This window comes from Lissotriton vulgaris, chromosome 1_1 (assembly GCF_964263255.1).
Source record: "Lissotriton vulgaris chromosome 1_1, aLisVul1.2, whole genome shotgun sequence".
Classification (NCBI taxonomy): Eukaryota; Metazoa; Chordata; class Amphibia; order Caudata; family Salamandridae; genus Lissotriton; species Lissotriton vulgaris.
The window spans coordinates 1,182,649,087-1,182,672,352 of record NC_141685.1 but is presented as its reverse complement, the minus strand read 5'-3'; the positions used below and the strand labels follow the sequence as shown (position 1 = coordinate 1,182,672,352).

Below are 23,266 nucleotides of genomic sequence, written 5' to 3'. Positions count from 1 at the left end.
CTAAAACCGTCAAACCACATCAGAAACAGGCTTCTTTTGAATCTCTTTAGTGAGATTAAAACCCCTATACTCCCAGTCTGGACCATGATAGTAAATGCTTTATTACTTTAAGGCACTATACCAGACTGTCTTAAGTCCGGGCGGGTAAGCCCCATTTTTGGAAAAAACATGGCGAATTACATAGACCTAACAACTTCTACCTTATCTCCAACATTCTGACTCTGTTGAAGCTCCTTCAGAAATGTGTCCATGCCCAAATATGCAATCACATAGAACAAGTCCAACTTATATACCAATACCAATCCGGCCACAACAGGCAACTGTTACGGACGTTCAAGAAGACGAAGGGTCGGAGGACAATTCCATCTGTCTAATAGCTATCCTATCAATGTTAGCTGTATATCCCCTCGCCATGAATTATTGAACCATTATATTATACTAAAGATGTATGCACTCACAAAGTTACTTCATGTAATGTAATATGAATCTCAATAAAAAAAATGTAAACAAAAAATATACCAATACCAATCCGGCTTCCGTCAGGGCCACAGCACTGAATCGGCCCTAACACACACAGTAGATGGTGCGCTAAAATAGCTAGATCAAACTGAATCCAGCCTACAAGTCCTCATTGATTTCTCATCAGCATTCGATATGGTCATACATTATAGCCTCCTAGACTTACTGAAACACAGGGTGGGGCTTTCAGGTTCCGTCCTAGACTGGTCACCTCCTTCCTCCACAACAGAACCCAAAGAATCAAGGTTAATCAGTCTCTGTCTAAGTCAACACCTGACATATTGGGGATACTACAGGGTTCCACGCTCTCCCCCACTCTCTTTAACATTCATGGAGCCTTTAACTTAAATTCTGAAATCATCAAACATCAACTATAACATGTAAGCCAGGGATACTCAAATTTACCCGAAGATCTCCTTTCCTGAAGATATTAGGTCTCTCAACTCTACACTACAAAAAAAGACCAAGCTGGCTGATCAGCAAACACCTCAAACTAAAGGCTCTCAAAACGGAATTTCTTTTAATAGCCCTACCAGATATGGCTGAGTGGATGAAACATTTAACAGCTCTTAATTGCCTACCTCATGTTATAGACTCCACAAGATCACTTGGAATAATGCTAGACAATAACCTGAACATGCAGGAGCACATCAGTACAGCTACCACAAGAGCGAACTTTCAAATGAGCATCTTAAGAAAAATTAAACCATTCTGCCCCCTCAATAATTTCAAGTGATTTGTAGGTTGGACTATGGCAGTGTAACCCTTTGCGGCCTTACTAGATCAAAATTGACTCCATCAACTGTAATCTATCCAGCTAGAACTCCTGGTCCGATTGAAGGTATGCATCCCACTCCTGTCTGATGGTGTTCATTATTATAATCATGCCCTGCTACAGTGCGACTTGCCTCACATCTGTCATTGTTCTGCTGTGGCTTTTCTTTGTGCCTTCCAAGTGAAGAATGGCCATAATTTGATGGATTTGGGCCAGTAATAACTGAAGGTGAGGTCGATGGGGGCCTCCTGTTATTAGAGCATAGGCCATTAACCCCATATGATACAGTAGAGTTGCTTTGTACTACTTTACGAACTCCTGATGGTCCCTGAGTAGAAGGGTGTTGCTTTAAGATATACTTGCACAACTGTTCTACTGTTGCACGGAGGATTATTAGTGGCGTGAGTTACACAGTGAAAATGTCTCGAACTTTTTCAGTGATCTTCACCACTAACTGTGTCATCCAACATGACTGTGAGCCGCCCCCATTCCAGACAAGGCAACATATAAACTTGGCTGTAGTACATGTGAAGCATCTGCCATTGGTCTTGTTATATTCTGTTTCTTGCAGACAACCTTTGCATTCCCTTTACTATATATTGTGAGTCAGCACCACTATTCTCTAGGGTACGGGCTCCATTACCTGCAAATGAGAGAGGGGTGGAAGACCCCGTGGTTGTACTATCCCACTCTCTGGGGGAGTGGTAGTAACGAATAGATCCGCTGACCTTGCAGGTGAAGGTAGATGAGCACCAGTCCCCACAGAAGGACGCCTCTCCACCAGCTCAATTTCCGTAGTCACAGCTCCTAATGCCTTTTGGAGCATTTAATCAATCTTTATTGGTTTAACAGGGGGTGAGATAGGCGGGGGCGCTCCGGGACATTTCAGCCTCCCCACTGTAACTCGTTATCATGCAGGCTGTTTACGACACCAGTATCTAAGTGGTTGGGCCCTGAAGTAGGTAATTGTCCCCCTGTCGTAGGAGCGAGATCCCAAAATATTACTACAGAATGATTATATCACCCAACTACATTTTATCTTAGCCACAAAAGTAGGCCGAAAACAATTATACTGTCAATCACTCACCCTAGTCTCCTGGGGTAAAGCGTTGAAGGCAGTGCTTTAAATGGTCCAGTATCATTATTATTATTATTTCTCTTTATTCAGCTTTGCAGTGTAGAAAACCATAAAAGCAGTATCACAGTTAAAAAAAAACTAAGTAATACACAGATAAAAACTAATTACAATTCATTTTAAACACATTTATCCATGAGCAGCAACGGGGATCCCTGACCAATCTACCTAATACATGGTGATTCTAATTTATCTAAGACTCTACGACCCTTCGTTATCAAAAGGGAAGGCCTATCACAAATTCATTCTGTGTCTGAAAATACATTTCAGGAATCTAACTATGTATTTACAAATCCATTCTGTCTCTAGGAACTGCAATCGTAACGTTGCTGGACGACATCTTCTAATACCCAACAGTTTTAGCAACGGTATCAACCATATCTTACGATGCCCATCATAAAATTTACAAAATAGGAAAGTATGAATATTTGTCTGCTCTGAGATCTCATCACATGGACAGGGAGGTAGGATTGGATCCCAGATATTTCTCACTGGGAAGACAACTAACCGATGGAAGATATTTAGCCTAAACCTTGTCAGGAGTAATCTCTCGAATATAGTGAGGTCATATGCTAAATACGGCTGAATTGAAAGAGAGGTTTGGACCGCCATAGAATGCTGGACGGAAGCTTTGGTTGCTTCCTTGGCGATTCGTAATTCTTCTAGATGGCTAAGTGACCTTACTTTCAATGTCTTCCTTGATATTTCACAAATCGTAGCAGGTGTAGTGTAGTAATTCCCTAGTCCTAGGGCATTCAGAAAGTTTTTCACATAAAATAACCATCTAATTTTGGATGAGTGGTCTAGTGACAATCAGCTAATATTTGTTGGGTGAATACGTTTTTTTTCGATGTCCATATTCGACGCCAGAGAAGAAGTGGTTGGATTTTTGCTAAATCTACCAAGTGCGGGATCCCCAGTTCCGTATGGCATGCAAACGTGGACACACACTTGGGTGCCGCTAATAAAAATCTTTAAAAAGTGTTCTCAGCCACTTGCAAAGTACTAATATTGGCGTGCCCCCACACTCCAGCCCCATAGAGGGCTATTGCCTGACATTTAGCCCTGTAGATCTGTAACAGTTCTACAGGTGGCCTCTTACCCAACTTTTGTGAAAAGTTTATGAGTGCTGCAGTTGCTCTCATTAGGAGGTGTTTCCTAGCCTCAATCGCTGCTTTCCAGTTCAATTTATCAATTATGATACCCAAAAAAAGGGTATTGGCCATTAGTTACACGTTTTTCATTATTAAGGTATATATCCTTTACCCCTTTCTTCCCTTAACCTGCTACCATTACAAATGTCTTTTTTTATATTTATGTGTAGGTCTAAGTTCCTCATAACATCTGCGTATCTATCTAACGCCTTCTGCAGTTCGCGTGGGGTGCGGGCCAGTATCACGGCGTCATCCGCGTAGAGCAGAGCGGGGAACGGACGGTTCTTTACTTGCGGCAGATCCTGGCCCCCCTCAACATGGCCGACTCCAGGCGATTAGTATAAAGTGAAAACAGAAAGGGGGCCAGGACGCAATCTTGCCGAACTCCACGCTATACTCTGAACGACGCTGACAGCTCACCTTTTACCCCGAACCGCACCCTCGCGGAGGCGTTCGAATATAGTTCCCTTAGGAAATCCACCAACGGTGCATCAGCCCCCATTGTTAACAGGACGGACCAAAGTTTTGCGTGGGAAATGCAATCGAAAGCTGCGGATAGATCAACGTATACCATGTATAGTCGACCTGGCTTTGCACAAACGTATTTACCCAGCAGCATTGATAAATTCAAGGCTTGTTCGATCGTACCAAAACCCTCCCGAAACCCAAATTGTAGGTCCGAGAGGACCCCGCAATCGTCAGACCACTGCTGGAGACGCTCAAGCACAACTCTGCCCACAACCTTACCCAGCGAATCCAGCAGTGAGATCGGGCGATAGCAGGATACCTCCTGACGGTCTCCATTTTTAAATATAGGGACCATGATAGATTTTGTCCAGGAGTCCAACAGCCCCTTCTCCGTTACTGCCTTAAAAACCCTAGTCAACATTGGGGCCCAGAGGTCCACGCTGTGCTTAAATATGTCTACGGGAACCCCATCTGGGCCAAGGGCCTTACCATTTTTGCTCGCTCTTAACGCTTGAAATACCTCATTAATAGTAAAGACTAATTGGATGGGATATGACACCGCAGGAGGATCACTAGTGGAAATTACATTAGTACCCCTTAATACTGGACCTTTCTGGAATATCTTAGCGAAATGGTCCACCCAGACTGATTCCTCAATGGCTACTTCTATGGCTGGAAGATTTTTAAGGTCGGCTAAAAAGGGGGATTTGACAACTGTCCAGAATAGTATGTTATTTCTATCCATGGAACTCCTATGGAGCTAATCCCATAGGGGTTGTTTTAAATCTGCCTTCCAATCCTTTAGTGCAATATTGTTATCTTTTCTTAATTTTATTATTTCCTGTGGTTCTCTATCGGTTTTTTGCAATGCTATTTTTAATTTGGTATGTGCGCCCGTACATCTATGGTTAAACCACCCTACTTTCTTGGGTCGACCATTTTTGATCTTTACTGTTAGTAAATCATTAATTGTTCCCAAGATTACAGCGAAGTTGCTCAAAACTTCCTCATCTGATGTTAACGGGTCTAGACATTTAACAATAGATGGATAGGCCGCTCTAATTACTTTCCCCATTATTTCCACGGGGTCTGTCCTCTCCCATCGTAAAGAATATCCGTTAATCTTATCCATGTGCAGAATATTCTGGTTTAAAACACTATCTATGCTCTGCGAGATATGAGGATAGATTAAGCAGAGTTCTAAGCTGAGGCCACAGTGATCACTTAAAGTATTGATTAATGGGTCAAAACTGACGACTCGATTAACCAGAACATTTGATATTAGAATATAATCGAGCGTTGAAGGCAGTGTTCAGTAAATCTTTATTTCGATGATTAAAATCATCATAAAAATACAAGTTCTAAAAAATTCATTACATTACATTTCTGAACTCTATTTAAATTAAAAACAGATACAAAGCTGATACAATTCATAAAGAGGAGATATAAAATTATATATACATCATAGCTTAATCTCTTGTGTTCCTTAACCTAACTGCAACTTTTAGAAAACTTATCACAGAGCATAAAGTGCGCATATCATTTGCTCTTTGTAGAAAGAGTAGTGCAGTTTTAGCATGACAAAATTTTTTCTCTCTTAAAATATCAACCAATAAACTACGCCGAGGCGTCCGATAAAATGAACAAAGAAGTACAAAATGAACAGTGTCCTGTGGAGACCTATTGTCGCAGCCGCAGGCACCCTTCTGCTCAATAGTTACAGTAAAACCAGAGGGATAAGATAAAATATTAGGTAACAGATTGAGCATAAAACGACACATTAAAAACCTATTCTACTGATTATGCATCAGCCATAAGTAGGGTTCCATGCCCTCCCCATTGTCGACTAGAGAGTAAGCCATTATTGAACGCTTTGAAAACTCAGTGCCTGCTCTGATAGTTTCGAATATTTCCAACAGCAGTTTTCTAATTCGTGGTTTGCAGGCAGTAGAGATTAAGCGCGGATTGCTAAAGAGGTTATGCTGGTCTATGATCTCTAGTGTACTTTTAACATATTTCAGCCAAGGGATTTGCAGGCCCTTATCCCTTTGCAAACAGTCTGCAAAAATTTCCCTGCTTAATTCCGCCTCAGGATTGGCCCAGATTCTGAGCCATGCCATAACTGGCCTCAGATTTACCTGATCTGTGATGTATGGAATCCCCAGTTCCCTGTGTGCGATCTCAGCTGGGATAGACTGAGGAATCTTTAGGATTCTACGGAGAAATTTATCTTCCTCTAACTGTAATTTTATAGAGTCCCTAAATCCCCAAACCTCAGCTCCATACAAGGCCTTTGCCGTACTTATCGACCCATATAGACACATTACTTGTTCTGGGGACCAGCGGCCCAGCCTGCGAGCAAAATGTAATATGGCGCCATTTGCGGAAACCAACTTTGTACAGCGTTCCTCAATCAGGGAATTAAACTGAATCTCACCATCAAATAAAAGGCCCAAATAGGGAAAAGTGCTTACAGTATCCAGTGTGTGAGTCCCTATTTTAAACACAAATTTCTTAGAGGGCTTTTTATCTACCACCATCACAAAGGATTTGCTCAGGTTCACCGACAAATCTAGATTTTCCATGAACTTTACAAATCCGTCCACAAGGTGTTGTAGACTCCGTGCTGTTCGTGCAAGCAGGACCGCGTCATCCGCGTACAGAAGTACCGGAATTTTACGCGTTCCTACTTTGGGGCAGTCTACATTCAAGGCGATAAGGGTACTCTATAACTCATTAATATACAGCAAGAACAAAAAGGGCGCGAGAATGCACCCTTGCCTTACTCCGCTTGTGCACGGAAAGGGGTCATTATGCCCCCCCTCCGCGCTGAAGCGGACCCTAACGGTGGTGTTCCAGTGCAACTTTCTCAGGATATTTACGAGACCTGAGTCTATTCCCAAATCAAACCTCATGGCCCACAGCTTGTTCCTATTCACATTATCAAAGGCGGCAGCCAGGTCCATAAATCCCATGTAAACGGTGCCATTACTTGCTTTAGTGTACTTGGCGCCTAACAAATACAAATTAAGACACTGGTCACTAGTCGATTTATCCATTCTGAACCCATACTGTGTGTCAGCTATAATGTGATGCTCTTCTGTCCAGACGTGAGTCCCATGCACTCCACACCACTGGATTCAAGCAAGCCGGGCTGAAGACGGCTGGAATGCCAGAAACCGGTCCTCGGAAACTTGTTTCCAGTCCAGGGAAGGCATGGCTTGGCAGTTCGGGCTGGACTGTTCCCATGAGGCACAGGGTCAGACTGATTTGCATATGGCCATGTCTGAACTGGGGTGGTGTGGAGTGCAAAAAAACGATGGATTTAGGCCCAGATCTCTGTACATGGGTGAATGTATGACATTGTTCTGCATTCTGTCCATCAACTGTGGTTTTTGCAATTGCTCTTCTGTCCAGGCCATAAGACGATTCAGTACCACCCGACCAAGTATTTTAGCTGAAACGTCAATTAGAGATATTGGTCTATAGCATTTAGGGTTATCCCTACTCCCTTTCTTGAAGATAGGGACAATTAATGCGGTAGACCAAGATCGGGGTAGACCTGATTTAATAGCCGCATTTAAAAACCCTCGTCAAAATTGGCGCCCACAGATCCTTGTTACTTCTGTAAAGATCTGGGGGTATACCATCGGGCCCTGGAGCTTTATTCGGTGTCAGACTTTGAATTGACTTAGTTATCTCTGTTAATGAGAGTTCTATTTCCGAACTCCGTGTGCTATCCCAGCCCCCTTCTTGGGTTGTCTCCTTAGAGTGATTGTAGAGACCCTCAAAATGGGTCACCCATTGATCAGGGAGGATATTAGTACTAATAACCGGGGTACTACTGTCCTGGAAACAGGGCCTATTAATGATCCTCCAGAATTCTGTAAAAACCCTATTTTCTCCTGCCTCTCTTAGATCCGCCCAGACTTCCACTTGTAGAGTAGCCTTCTTCTCATTCACCTTTACTTTATAAATTTGTCTACATTTGGCCACTTCTACCTTGTCCTTGGGGTTAGCTTTAAGGCTTGATTTCAGATTTCCTAATGCTATAGAGCAATTAGTATCAAACCATCTTGGCTGTGTACTAATCTTTCTAGGACCTTTTACTTCCATTAATGTGTCGGCCAGTTTAGTCAGAGACCCGAATGTCGCGACTAGCTCAGTTCCCCCTATTAAAGGGTCTAAGCAGTCTTCGACGTGTTTTCTGCCTTTTTACAGTAGTGTATGATAGAATTCCTGGGCATTAATTTTTGCCCACCTTAGTCGCCTCCCCTGATCCGTTGGTCTCAAATTAATATCTACTTGCTTGTTCCTTTCCAGACGGCCCTTGCATATTAATTCAATGCTAAGGGATTATGGTCACTGAAAGTACTCCATTCAATTCTGGCCTCTATAATCCAAGTTTTAGCAAAGGTGGATATCAATATAAAGTCTATAATGGAGGCGGATCCTCTTCCTTTAAATGTTGGGATGAGCGTGCCCTCTGGGCCCGGGGCTATCAAGTCAATCGTGTGTGCTAGCATGTGGGTGTCTAATAATTTAGTTATTGTTGTACCCTCTTTGCTATGCTCAAAATGTGGCCCATTCTTAGTCGGGCAAGCGGCCCAGTCTGCAATTACAGGGTTTAGGTTTGGACAGGGGTGCCAGTTTAAATCTCTCATCAGAACGACAATTGGTTCTCCCCCCCCCCCTTCCTTTGTTCAGCCTCTTGAGTAAGTCTACCATCTAATTCCTGCAGGACAGCATTATTACCGTTTATAGGTCCTGAGTTATAGATGTTAAATAGCTGTAACCTTAGCCCTTGCCCTTGGAATGTTATTGCTTGAAGGGTATGTGATGTCCAGGATGATAGTGTCCATTTCCCCTCTAAATTAAGGTCAACTTACAATGCTAACCCTCCCTTAGCCCTGCCTGCTCTACTTTCTTGGCCTGGGACGAAAAAACATTTGTAGCCCTCTATCTGGTAGGGAGAGGAATCGACTGCCCAGGTCTCTTGGAAAGCTAGTATTTGAAAACCACATAGGTGGTTTCTCCAGTCTACATTTTCAAATTTTCCGGCTAAGCCTGCTATATTCCAGGACAATATGTTCACCCTTCCCCCTGGCACCTTCACAACATTAATACCCTGAGCGTTTAACCTGCGTTCATCCCTACTCATTAGCATAACCCCCTGTTCTCCCCCGTCCTGCTTTAAAGGTAGTTTTTCAGGCTCCATCACCTGTTGACTTCCCTGCCGTCCTTGTTCACTACAATCACTGGAGACCCTTCTATATGTCCCCTCGTGGTAGTAACCTAATTGGGGTAGTCATTCGTTCTCGTCCAGGGACTGTAGGGGGCTAAATCTATTTGTCCACTGTACACCGCCCTGATTTAATATGGACAGGCCACAGTGTTCATATTTCCTTGCCCAGTACCCGTCTGTTACTCTGTCCTTTCTGCCCTGTGCATGATTTGAAGGGTATGTAACACATTTTCTAGGATAGAAATACCCTAGTGGCATAGATCGTATAGTACTCGTAACATTCCTATTACAGTTACCCAGTATGTAATCCACTAGGTTTGGATCCTAAAGTTTGCTATTATGCAATTCCCTTCAATATCTTTCCTCCTACTACCAATCCAATTTACCCTCCTCACATGGAGGATTTCTCCAGATTCCTCCCCTTGCAATGGCCTATGAATGTTCAACCAGTTGACAATCTTATTTTTAAGTTCCATACTCGACTCTTTCTGACCCACCCTAAGTTCCGGTACTCCAGCAAAAATGACAACGTATGGACTTGCTTTGGGGGGTAAATTTATACATGGTAGGGGACAATGCATTCTGTCCCTTCGCTCATGGACTCTCTGATAATTGTCTGTCAAGCTGTGAATTGCAGGGTTCCCTGTCTGTGTTTGTGTGAAATTTGACTGCCCCTGAGTTTTATCTCTGTCGTTATTCCCACCTTTTTGTATGCTTGTTTCCCCCAATTGAGCTGGAGCTTTGGGCAATGCATGAACTTGTACAATAGTGCATTGCTCATTGCTTACACAGTTATTCCTAGCTGGGGATTGCCGAGTTAAGGCCGGCGCTACTGAAGAGGTATTACCAATTGGGTTGACATTTGTGGTCTCCTTTATCTTGCCCTGTTTATGAAGTTCATTAGCTATCTTATCTAGTTTACTAACTAATGGTTTTATTTGGCTCACTATGAAGGCCTCGAGATGTTTTTGGAGTTCTGCAATTAAAGGGTCCAGCCACCCCGGGGGTATTGAGGGACATGGGGCTTCTATTAGCTCGACCTCATCCTCTGTCTCTTTTGCCCTTGTGCCCCCTCTAGTTTGTTTCAATTTTCTGATATGTATATTCTTGGAGCCCCTTTTTTTACTTCTATTTCCAGAAGGTCTATTTTCAACCCTGTTTGTCAGCACCTCAGCGTCTATTATCGGTTGGGCGCAAGGGACAACTTCAGGTGAATTGTCCAGACTGGCGTTGTGTGAGGTCTCACATGAGTTTACAACCAAAGTTTGTGTGGGTGTGAGTGGCGCAGTTGGTGGCGTCATGGATAAGCGCCTCTCAGTGCGCTCAATTTCCACAATGACCTTCCTCAGCATTAAGTCACTCGCCGTTGGTGTCGCTATATGTCCTGCTATAGTGTTGTCGTCCGGGCCTGTTTTAGTAGGTATAAGGGGTGTGCGTGGTTTACCCTTAGTAGAGCGAGTTTTCGGTTTGGTGGCCATGGTATTTAGACAGTAATCTGCACTATAATCTGCCTCCGGATTGGCTCAATACAGGGACAATAGGGTAACAACGGAAAGACCTGCCGCCATTAACGTGTTAAAACGATTTCATCCCCATCCAAAGGCAGAGTAAAGTTCGCGCAACCCAGTCTTTTAAAATGTCCACAGTCCTATGGCAGGCGTAAGGCTAGGTAATCTGATATGATCCAATACACAAGTACCTGATGGAAGATCCAAAGGGGGTAGCCCAGCCCAGCCTCCTCTGGCCCCGGACGGCCACAGACGGCCCGCCCTTGGCCCGGGCTTTGCCCGGCTCTCCCGCGCAGCAGGAACCAGTGTCAATGAAATAGGCCTTGTGGTGACCGGTGGGCGGGGCCGAGCAAGCAACGCAGACCAGGTGTTGTGGTCTCGCAGGGACTCCTGGACAACTGAGTCCCTGCGGCGTTCGATAGCCCGCACCCTCTTCCTCCGTGGTCCAAGGACTGTGGCACAGCCCAGTCAACAACAGGAACGCCTCCCAGCGTCCAGGCACTCGAAGCGGGTGCTGCGAGGTGTTGGTTAAGGTGAAGGTGAAAACCAGGAAGCGTCCTCTATGATGGCAGCCCCAAGCAGCGTCCACGACTCCTCTAAAAACAGGCAAGGTGACCAGATCCCCAGAAGGCAGTGCTTTAAATGGTTCAGTACTCTCAGGTACTCTGTACCAGCACATCTCATTTTTACCGAGCTGAGTACCAGCACTTCTCCACAACCTAGGAGAGTACCGGTACTCAAGAAATGTAAGCTCATTGCTGCTAAGCTCGAGGCAGTCAGAGTGGAGCAGATCTGTAGGGCTCTCTGACATCCAAAACGCCTCCCTAGCCCTTAGCTGAACCACAGCTGAACCATTCAGCAGCAGCTCATTTGCATTATGCACGGGATGTCCAGGTGTTCGGAATTTCACCATCCTGCTGTGTCTGCCAGAGTAGGCCTCATCCAGGCCCTGCTCTGTCAATCACATTTGCACTGTGGCTGGCGCTGCAAACTAACTAAGGAATAATCCGAAGTGAGCCTTTTGTGTATTTGTCTGCTTTGTGTTCGTGTTTGCCTGATATTGTGTACGTTTGAGAGAGAAATGAGATCAGCGAGAAAGAGAATCTGGACACTAAGGGGATATTTGAAAAGAAATGCGTAGAACAGTATTTTCTGTGTGTTAGTGTGTGCACTCTACAAGATATAAGGATTGCACTTAAGGCAAACAAGTAGGAAGAGTAGGAAATTAGGAAGCTGCGAATATGACAAAAACAAGGAAACATTAACATTTCGTGTTTGCCCTTCATTTATTATAATTAGTTAACCCCTTTATTTATATTGATACATTTCTCACTTGTTTTGGTATGTCCTGCAAGTGGTGTAAAACTCACTATTAATGATTCTATGACAGCGTCTCGTTGGACCGAGGACGCACTACTTATTAGCCTGAAAAACGGCTTGGCTGCACTCATAGTTGACAAACTTCTTCCATTGTGATTTAGGACTTGTTCCAAACAAATCTTCACACAACACCAAAATGAATGCTCAATAGAGGTGTCTTTGTATCATCATGAATTGCTCCGCCTCTAACCCCGTCCACTAGCCTCACCCCTCGCTCAATTTAATGAGTGTCTGCACTTATATTTTCCCATTTAAAGCACTGGTTGGAGTGTTGATTCAGCTCAGCCTTGTTGGGCCGCAGACTGATGTAGATGAGCCCTCCCTTGGGCCGGATATCCCGCTCAGTGGGGCTGCGGCGACATTCAGGAGTGTCGTGCGTGGCAGGGCAGGCAGTCGGGACACATAGTCACCGGTGGCAGGGAATGTTCCCCCGCGGCTTCTCTCCAGCGTGGCAGCAACAAGCAGGCAAGAAACAGCCCCTGTGTCAGTGGGGTGGTGGCAATGATAATTAGCGTGTGTCCAGGTGGGTGTGGCAGTGCAGGCAGTCTGGGACGTGTAGTCCCCTGCAGCCGGGAATGTTTGCCGCGGTTTCTATCCAGCTTGGCAGCAACAAACAGGCAACAAACACCACCGTTTGCCAACTTTAGTGCACTCTATATAGTATTTCCAGATCACAACATGGCCCACATATATAGTTACTTGTCATGAGAATATTAACGTGTAAAATAATTTTTCTAATATATAATGGCTATCGCTGAGCATGAGAGAATTGAGAATATTTTAATTGTGGGAGATTTTATTGCTATTCAATTTGTTGGATTTGTAGAGCGCATGGCCATCCGATGAGGGTTTCCCGGCACTCTCTGATCTAACTGAGTGAGAATAACTGGAATGACTGGGAGAAGAGATAGGTTTTTAGTTTCTTTCCAAAGCTCAGGCAGTTTTCGTCCATTCTCAAGCTGATAGGCATAGAGTTCCAAAGTTTGGATGCGAGAAAAGGAACTACCTCCACTTCTAGCTCTCCTGACTCTGGAAACAATGAGAAGACCAGGGATGTTGGGCCTAAGAGCTGTTGGCCTGGTGAGGGGAGATCAGCTGATGAGTGACCTGTGTAAGCATGGGCGAATTTTGCGAATCTCGCGTTCGCGAATTTTGCGGATTTGCGAACTCGCAAACCGCAAAATCCGCGAATTATCGCGAATTTGCGGATTTTTTTTTGTGTTCGCGCGGGTTTCTGCCAGTTCGCGAGGGTTTTGTACAATTTCGCAAACGCGAACTTACCTGTCGGGTCGCAAGTTTTGCGAACTTGTTATTTCTACGTGTCCAGCCTGTTTGGGACACTTCTTCATCACTGCCACTCTCTGTCACCACTGCCCCTCTCTGATTACTCATGCCACCCTCTGGCCCACCCATGCCACCCTCTGTTTCATCACCGCACCCTCTGGTTGTCCAGTGTACATTATTTTCGGCAAAGCAAAGCACACCTTCCCTGCCTCAAGTGGCCTGAATTAATTTGGGGCTGATTAATGTGTCACAGAATATTTTTTTAGCTGGCACCTGCTTCCTTAGTGCTTCCTGATTAGTGATCTTTTGCACTTGCTAAGTGCTTTCATTGTTGCAAAATTAGTTACAACACCTGCCCTGCCCCAACTGACAATAATGAATTAGGGGCTGATTAATGTGTCACTGGATTTGAACTTCCAGCCTGGCTCCTGCTTGTCTGCCTTAGCTGTAATTCAGGACCTTTGTGTAACTATTCTGAGGGTCAGAGCAGGGTCACATAATAGTTGCAAGTAGGCAACTGAACTCTGGAGGGGCCCCTCAGGAAGCACTACAGGAAATGGCTACTAATGATGAGCTTGAACTTTTGAACCTGGTAAGTAGTTTCAGTTTTGCTAAAATCGTATTTCTGCAATTTAGCGCTTATTCGCGGGGCGCGAAGTTGAACTGGGAAGCCGCGAACTCACGCAAACAGTGCGAGCAAGCCATAAAATCCGCTGCTCGCGGATTTGCGGATTTTGCGGGAAATTCGCGAATCTCGCGGATTGCGAATTTACCGAAAATCCGCAAAATCCGCGAGCGGAACGGATTTTCCGCCCATGCTTAGACCTGTGGACTCTAGGGTGACCAACTGGCATGGGTGCAAATTCAGGACGGTGAGTGTAAAAATTCAGGACAAAGGGTCAAAGTTCAGGACAAAATTTCGGGACAAAGGGTAAGTTTTACAAACACATCAGAGGAGGTCGTGCAATAGTATATAAGTAAGTAAATAGACAACCACCTAAGTACAAGTCAAAATAAATATATATTAGGTTGAGTCAATCGTGCACTTCACTTTTTTTCAGTATGCCCTCAGCTTCAAAACTTGCATCTCGCTCCAGCAGGTACATTAGTCACCAGACAATGGTGAACCACACCTGAATATAAGTGAGGCCGCTTTTGTTGATGATTGGAACTTTGCAGCGCTAGCCCCCAGTAACTAAACCGCCCCACCCCCCTCTCGAGCCTCCAAGGGAAACACCTGATCCGGCTAGTCTGGCCTTGCCACCACCCGCCAATGGTTCCCCTCGTCTTCACATAAACTGTCTCTCAAGTGTATTTAATTTCTTTTATAGTGTTACTCATCGCATGTATGTAGGGCAGGGTGTCGGAGTGCGATACATCACACACACACACATTATATAGAGACAATGAATCACATAAATGTGAAAGTCAATGTATAGGAAATGTTACTTAATATAATGGGTGCTACAAGGTGTAATTCTTTCATCTATCATTCAGTCTTTCACTATTCATTTTGTCCTTCCATCTGTGTGCCCATCTATATCCAAACATATTTAACCATTTACAAACCTATCCACCATGTATCCGTCCATCCACCATTTCACTCATCCATCCCTCCATCCACCCTTTCACTCATCCGTCCAGTATTCATCCATCTACCCTTGCACCCCATCCATCCTTACACTTATCCATCCACTCTTCCACCCATCCATCTATTAACTCATCCCTCGAGCCATTTACCCTTTCACCCATCCAGCCATTCTTTCACTTACTCAATTATCCACCCAGTCATTGGCCTTCCACCAATTCAACCTTTCAGTCATTCATCCTCCCTCTCTCTCCCCATCCCCCTTTCACTTATCCATCCATCCTTCCACCCACCCATCTACTTATCCATTCATGAATCCATCCATTGACCCTAATACTCATCCATCCTTTCATTCATCCATCAATCCGTTCTCTCATCCATCCACCCTTTCACTTCACTCATCTATACATCCTTTTGTCTGTCTACCCCCTTTCACTCACTCATCAATCCTTACATCCACTCTTTCACTCATCCATCCATTCACTTGTTAATTCATCAATCCATCCATCCATCCTTTCACTCATCCATCAATCCATCCATCCTTTAACTCATCCATCCACCCATTCACTCAACTATCTACCCGTTTACTTATCCAGCCATCCTTTCACTCACTCATCCACCCTTCCACCCATAAAACCATCTATTTACCTTTTCTCTTATCCATCCTTTTTCGTTATCTATCCATTCACCCTTTCATTCATCCATTCATCCTTTCACTAATCCATCCAGCCATTCACCCATTCCTTCAATTATTTACTTACCCACCTTTTCACATTATTAGCTGAAGAGGCCCATCAAGAACTTCACCCTTGCTATAGTTCCGAAAGCAAGGGGTGCGGTGGTTGAGGGTTTACTATGCCCCTGCACATAGGCAACCTGAAAACATAGAAGTCATGAGTCATGCATGATGCAAACTGCCAGGACGTGAGGTGACTGTGACATGGTGGTGTTTCCAGGACTTTAAGTGGGGTAAAAAAAACTGGGGGATCTCTTCAAAGGGGGTGTTCGATGTAATTAAGGGCATGGCTTAACTTAAAACACCTAGGCTAAAAATCTGTGATTAGCATAGTGTTCCGCCCAATTGGTATTATGCTGTTTTGGTCATTGCATCCAGATATATAATACAGCAAGTATTGTTACACCAACAACAAGCCAGGACTATTGGATTTGTCAGTGGTTGTTATTGCTTAAAATCAAAAAGCAGCAATCATGGCTTTGTTGAATATAATATTGATATTTACTTGTTTCACAGGCTTCTTTATGTTAACTGTATTCTCACGTTTCAGCATGGGCGTTTAACCTTTTATCTATCTTACAAAATGACCTTCTGTACACTGGAGGCCATTAAATGCTTTGCAGTCCAGACTGCCCCATTGTCATTCTGTATGTGGCAATCATCAGCCCCACTTCTCTCCCGGTCGCCTGCAGCATCTTTCTCCAAGGCTCCATAGGATTCAGCGACGAAACCCGACACACTTTGACACCTATGCACCCGGCTCCTGTGGGTGAGGTAACGCGAGTACTCCGGAGCTCCTGTGGGTATTGACTATCCAAGTGTCCTAGTTTTCAGTAGCTTTCTCCTAGTCCATCCGGAAGTGTCCTAAAAGAACTAGTATCCATTTCTTTCGTTCCCATTATAACTCTATGGTAACTCGCATGTGTGTTAAGACACTGCACACGCCTCCCGTGGGCCTCCTGCTTCCTATCCTTTGGTAGTACAGCGTAGCCCCAGCGATTCCCTAGGCCCTAGGCCTATCCATTGTTCGTGACGTGGTTCTTATACCACTATTTTAGTATATGGTTTCACGTGCCCCTAGGGCCCTACATATTGTGCAACTTATTGTATGATAATGAATGAAAATGAATGAATGAATGAAAATGGATTTTTTGAGCGCGAATTGCTGCCCTGAGGCGTCCAAGCGCTAGAGGAACCGGATGGAAGTATGAATGAGGATAGCAGACTGGGAGAAGGGGGGTGGGGCTGAATTGTTTAAGGGGATTTGAACAGATGTGTTTTTAATTGTTTGCGGAAGGAGGCGAGGTCAGCGTTTGATCTCAAATGAAAAGGAAGGGAGTTCCAGATCTTCGAGGCGTTGAAGGTGAACATCCTTCCGCCTGATCTTGTCCTTTTAATTCTGGGGACTGTTGCCATAAAAGCCTGGCTAGAGCGCAGGTCTCTGCCTGGACGATATTGACTAACTAGGCTACGCGTGATTTGGGGCCCCGAGTCCCAGAAGGCCTGGTGGGCAATGCACATTGCTTTGAAAGTGACTCTCTTGCGTACTGGAAGCCAGTGAAGGCTGGTCAGTGCCTCACTGACTGGGGTTCTGCGAGGGATTTGCAGTAAGGTACGGGCAGCACAGTTTTGTATCAGTTGTAGTCTCTTCAATGTGTACTCTGGGGCACCGAGATAGAGGGCGTTGTTAGAGTCCTGTCGTGACTGTATTATGCCCTGTATGGCTGTTTGCTTTGCCTCCATTGGGAGCAGAGGAAGAACTTTCTTCAATGTCCTGAGTAGTCCAAAGCAGGTGGCGGAAAGCTTTGTGGCCTGAGTGTTAAGAGAGAGATTCCTGTCCAGCCATACCCCTAGGCTTTTGATGTTTTCTTTCGGAGCAGGGGTGGGGGGTCACTAGACAGGTGGGCCATAATGAATTGAAGAAGGTCGGATCAGCCGGGCCCAGGAGCATAAGCTCCGTTTTGTCACCGTTGAGCTTTAGTGATGACAGAGTCATCCAGGCCTTCACCTCCTCCAAGCATTTTGTTAGTCCACCTGAAAGTGGATGTTGAGCCTCCTGCGCTAGAGAGACCACCAGCTGGGTATCGTCCGCATAGGAGACGATCTTAACTCCATACGGACGAACTACCTCAGCCAGTGGCCTCATGTAGATATTAAAAAGCGCGGGGCTTAGAGAGGAGCCCTGGGGGACTCCACACTTCAGGGGTATGCTGGAGGAGACTGTCTGTCCGTCAAACACCTGGAACGACCTGTTGCTTAGGAAGGATTTTAACCAGAGCCAGGCCTTGTCCACAATGCCGACGCTTGAAAGGCGGTTCAGTAAGGTGTTATGACTGACTGTGTCGAACGCCGCGCTGAGATCAAGGAGGACCACTGCCACTGATCCTCCTTGATCAAGAATTTTCCTGGACTCCTCGATGACCATTAGGAGGGCGGACTCTGTTCCGTGCTTAGGCCTGAACCCTGTCTGGGTAGGGTCCAACAGCTGGTTATTTTCCAGAAAGCTAACCAGCTGGAGATTGATATACTTCTCCGCGATTTTGCTCACCCAGGGAAGTAGTGAGATCGGACGATAGTTGGCAAAGTCCGATGAATCTAGGTTTGGCTTTTTTATCAGTGTTCGGACCATTGCCTGTTTCCAGGCAGGAGGGACAATGCCAGAAGCAATGGAGGCATTCAGAAGGTTCTTGATGATAGGTAGGACCGTCTAAGATGCGAGTAACATGGCCTCTGGTGGTGCCGGGTCGGTTGGAGAGCCGGATTTTACTTTCCGAGCCATGGATTCTACCACTTCCAGATCCATGCAGGGAAAATGGTCAAGTGTGGGTGAGGAGGCAAGCCCAGGGTCTGACCCCCTGATGCTATCCTGAACTATCGGAGAAGTAGTGCAGAGAGGGAAGGAAGTGTATATTTTATTTACTTTGGCCGAGAAAAATTCCGCCAAGTCATTGCATTGGGAAACAGATTTTTCCTCATATACACTAGGGGGGGGGTGGTTTTGTCAGTTTTTTCAAGGTTTGGAAGATTTCCCTAGATTTAGATTTTGAAGCTAGGATCTTGTCAGAGAAATATGCTGTTTGAGCAGCTTTTATTTCCTCTTTATATGCTTTTATTTCTTCCCGATATCGGATTTTTTCTTCCGTGTAATAGTTTGAGCGCCATTTTCTTTCTGCTTTTCGGAATTGGCGCTTTTTGTTCCTGAGGGCTTCCGAATACCATGGTGCTGTTTTGTGAGAGCGTTTTACCGTAGATTTCTTAAGAGGGAGGATAGTTTCGAGGGAGTGCAGAATCCAATTTTCGTACTCCTGGTTTGCCAGACAGGGATCTTCGTTATTAGGGGGAAGATCTTCCATTAGTTTATTTGTCCATTCGTCCACTCGTATCCGTGCCCAGGGTCTAGCATGTCTTGTCATAGATGTTGCCAGGATGGGTTTCTGGGTGGACCAGGTGAAGGGCACCAGAAAATGGTCAGTCCAGGGGAGGGGGAGTGGGGACTCAACTACGAACTCCACACAGTTACTAAAGACTGGATCTAAGAGGTGTCCTTTCACATGAGTTGAGGTATTTACTCGTTGAGTGAGTTGTAGTGCGGCCAGGTCGTCAGCTAAAGTAGTAGCCGTAGGATCCGACGGTGAATCAAAGTGTAAATTAAGGTCGCCTAACACAGTGAAGTTGGCGGCAGTGCTGATGCGTGGCGCCACTATTGCTGGTAAGCAGTTATGAAATTGTTTGGGGGGGGCCAGGTGGGCGATATATCAAAGTGCCCGAGAAGCAGTGGTTGAGGGAAAGCTCCAGCGAGAAAGCTATGCTTTCACAATCTGGGATATTTTCCACAGAGAGTCTGCAGCGATATTGATCTTTGAATATGATTGCTAGTCCTCCCCCTCTGCCGTCTAGGCGATCTTGACGAGTGATTTGATAATCAGAGGGGAGGGATGCTACCACATCAGGGTCGGAGTCAGACGTTAACCATGTTTCCGTAAGAAACACTGCGTCCGGCCTGCGTTCCTCCAGTAGGAGGGAGATTTCCACCTTATGTTTGGGAAGGGATCTACAGTTTAAAAGGAGCATGCAGTATTCGTGCTTTAAAGGTTTGCTCTGCCATGTGGTGAGAGGGGCGTTACATTTTGGACAAGTGGCTGGAAGGGACATTGTACCGAGACAGTACCTTAAACAGTCATGTCCCACGGGCCTCAAGCCATGAAGAGCATCTGTGCTGTAGGCTATGGTCTGTTTAGCCTGAGATGTAAGGGGTATGGCCCCTGGCCCGGACTCGGCGCGGACGAGCGCAGACGAGCTTGCCTTATGCCCCCCTTCGGCGCGCATTCGTCGCGCCCGCTGCGCTCGTCCGCTGCGCTTCCTGTATAAACACATATTTATAGGGGGCAGATTGAGGGAGGGGGCGTGGCCTATCCGGTGGGCGTGGCCTGTGTCCTAGTAATGGCGGGAGGTAAACAAACACTCGCCGGTGGCAGCGTATTATTCAGCTGACCTCCGGGGGTTTGTTGCAATGCTGGGTGCTCAGACGGTGAGTGCAGCGAGTTTTAAAACACACACAACAATTTACAGTTTTTAAAAACAGCGTTACCGCTCTACTCCCGGCTCAAGCCTCAGGAGGTTCCTCAGTAACAGTGGGCAGCGCTAAGATTCAGTGCGCTTTTGTACCAAGTGGCGAGGGAGGGGGGCGTGGCCTATCCGGTGGGCGTGGCCTGTGTCCTAGTAATGGCGGGAGGTAAACACACACTCGCCGGTGGCAGCGTATTATTCAGCTGACCTCCGGGGGTTCGTTGCAATGCTCGGTGCTCAGTCAGTGAGTGCAGCGAGTTTTAAAACACACACAACAATATACAGTTTTTAAAAACAGCGTTACCACTCTACTCCCGGCTCAAGCCTCAGGAGGTTCCTCAGTTACAATGGGCAGCGCTAGGATTCTGTGCGCTTTTGTACCAAGTGGCGAGGGAGGGGGCGTGGCCTATCCGGTGGGCGTGGCCTGTGTCCTAGTAATGGCGGAAGGTAAACAAACACTCGCCGGTGGCAGCGTATTATTCAGCTGACCTCCGGGGGTTCGTTGCAATGCTGGGTGCTCAGACGGTGAGTGCAGCGAGTTTTAAAACACACACAACAATTTACAGTTTTTAAAAACAGCGTTACCGCTCTACTCCCGGCTCAAGCCTCAGGAGGTTCCTCAGTTACAGTTACAGTTACAGATAATTGAGTATCTTGTTATGTGCTTGTGCCTCTGACCTCATAAAGAGTTCAGAGGGGTTGTGTTAGTAATAAATACATATATATTTTATATATAACCTGTGTGGTGTCCTTTCATTTGGTATTAAAGGGGTTACATATGGTAAAATAGCTGGCTTCACATGCCCTCTTGAGTTTAGCCTAAGACTGCTTTGTCTATGCTACCACTAGGATAGCTGGTCTATAAGGTTGACTTTACAACCATCACCATAAGGGTTTTTTGTACTGATACAGGGTGCCCACTAGAATTATGGACATCACATATCAGGCCAACTTCTCACAGAAGCTAGCATAAAAGGCAGATCAGGCAGATACAATCTGGGTTAAAATTATAGAAGCAGTGAAACAAATTGTAGAACCATTTGGAACATAATTGGGGATTTTAGTGGAAGCACCTCTAAACCTAAAGTTAATAATATTCCTTGTTCTGAATGGTACACCTACATTTCCTCTCTCCGTGCTCCAAATAATCTGGAAAATAATTGTATTGTTATCTTTAGCTCTGACATTAGCCCTGTGGATTCGGAAGATATTTCTGCCTTTTGGTCAATGAGGTCATAGGTGAAAAAATGTCTAAGTAATGCCAAGAGTACAGACGCAAGAGGCTCTGATCAGTTGCTGATTACTACCAAAGTCTGAGCTAGACTTATGGGCGAGCTATCTGAAAGCATTATTTAAATATTGCTACTTAACTGGAGTGATACCAGACGTTGGTGAGGAAGTATAATTCTCCCAGTACACAATAAAGGCTCCATCACTCCTCCTAGTAATTACAGGCAAATTACACTGCTGGATTTCACTGGGAAAATATTTGGTAAGTGTGTCTTAAATAATTTACAGTGCTGGTTAGAGGAAAAGAAAATGGTGCCCTTGGAACAAGCTGGATTTAGACCAAACTGCTCCACATTAGATAATCTAACTGCATTGCAAGTAATCCTGGAAAAAATATGTTCAGTGGAGGGGTATGCCTGTGGACGGGGGCTAAATTCATTTTTTGACCGCTTTCAACCACGTCATCCTGTGGAGGAAACTTTGCGTCATGGGTGTATTATTGCCATGAACAATTCAAAATGGTGCCACATCATGCTAGGAGGCAAGAGTAGCATTACCACAAAAATGGACACTAGCAAAGTCTTAAAACAAGGATGTCTCTTGGGCCCTCTTCTGCTTTTGCTACATATTGCTGACCTGCCAGGATTGATGGGCAGGGTAGGAGGTGATGCTTCCAAATTGGGGCCACATCCTCTGGGTATGTTACTATATGTGGACGATATTGCCTTATTAGAGCGGACACCTAAAGGGTTACAGAATCGTCTTTATTTTTTATCGTTCTATGCTGAAACACGTTTTTTAAAGGTGAATATAAATAATAGTATGGTTATGAAGTTTAGTGCAAGGGGTTATTGTGCTCCTGAGAAATATAACTGGTGTCTTGGTATTATAGCCCTGGAAGTAGTGAAATCTTACCCCTACTTAGGTAAAACCTTTGCAGCCAGTTCACCTGATCGGGCGCATATGGCGCATCTGATGAATAGGTCCCCGGCCCATGTAATTGCACTTCAAGCACCTAAAAGAGCAACAGGTCGAAGGCACTATGACCGCCTATTAACTGTCTATAAAACGAAGATCCCCTGACCCTGCTATATGCCATAAGGAAAGTAGAATAGATCATTGGAACTCTATGCATAGGTATGAATGTATGATTTCCCGTTCCTTTGTGCCTTAAACACGATGGCGCCATTCGAGAGGCTACAACTAGAAATGGGATTGTGAAGCACATTTAAAGGGAATTGGCAGCTGTAATACAGTGGGGTCATTGTGTTCTCCAATCAAAAGAGGATACCCTCAGGATGTTATTAGCCATAGACTGTTTTGCACTTCCAAGACAAGATGGTACATTAATAACAAATCTTCGTTTTGCACTTAAGCACTTTAGCCCAAATAAGGTAGATCTACAAAATATGACCTAGTACCAACGTAAAAATCATAAGAAAATATCTATAAAAAAAGTTCTATAGGAAATGACATGTCATCATGTGGTAAGAAACAGAGGTACTGTTGAGTTGCCAGTACTACAACCTTATTTAAGATGGAATTTAGATCAATGGAATTTAGATCACAGAGTGCGCACATGCATATTATTGTGTGGGCTAACTGGTTTAGACAGATCATGGACTTTATGTAACGATGCCGTACAAACACTATATCATGTTTTAGTTGTTTGTCCTGC

At 45.0% G+C, this 23,266-nt stretch overlaps 1 protein-coding gene across 2 annotated transcripts in view; it reads right to left on the bottom strand.

The window, feature by feature from the left end:
• ATF6 (activating transcription factor 6) overlaps positions 1-23,266 on the bottom strand; it is a 1,839,477-nt gene that overhangs the window by 203,952 nt on the left and 1,612,259 nt on the right. The window lies entirely within an intron of this gene.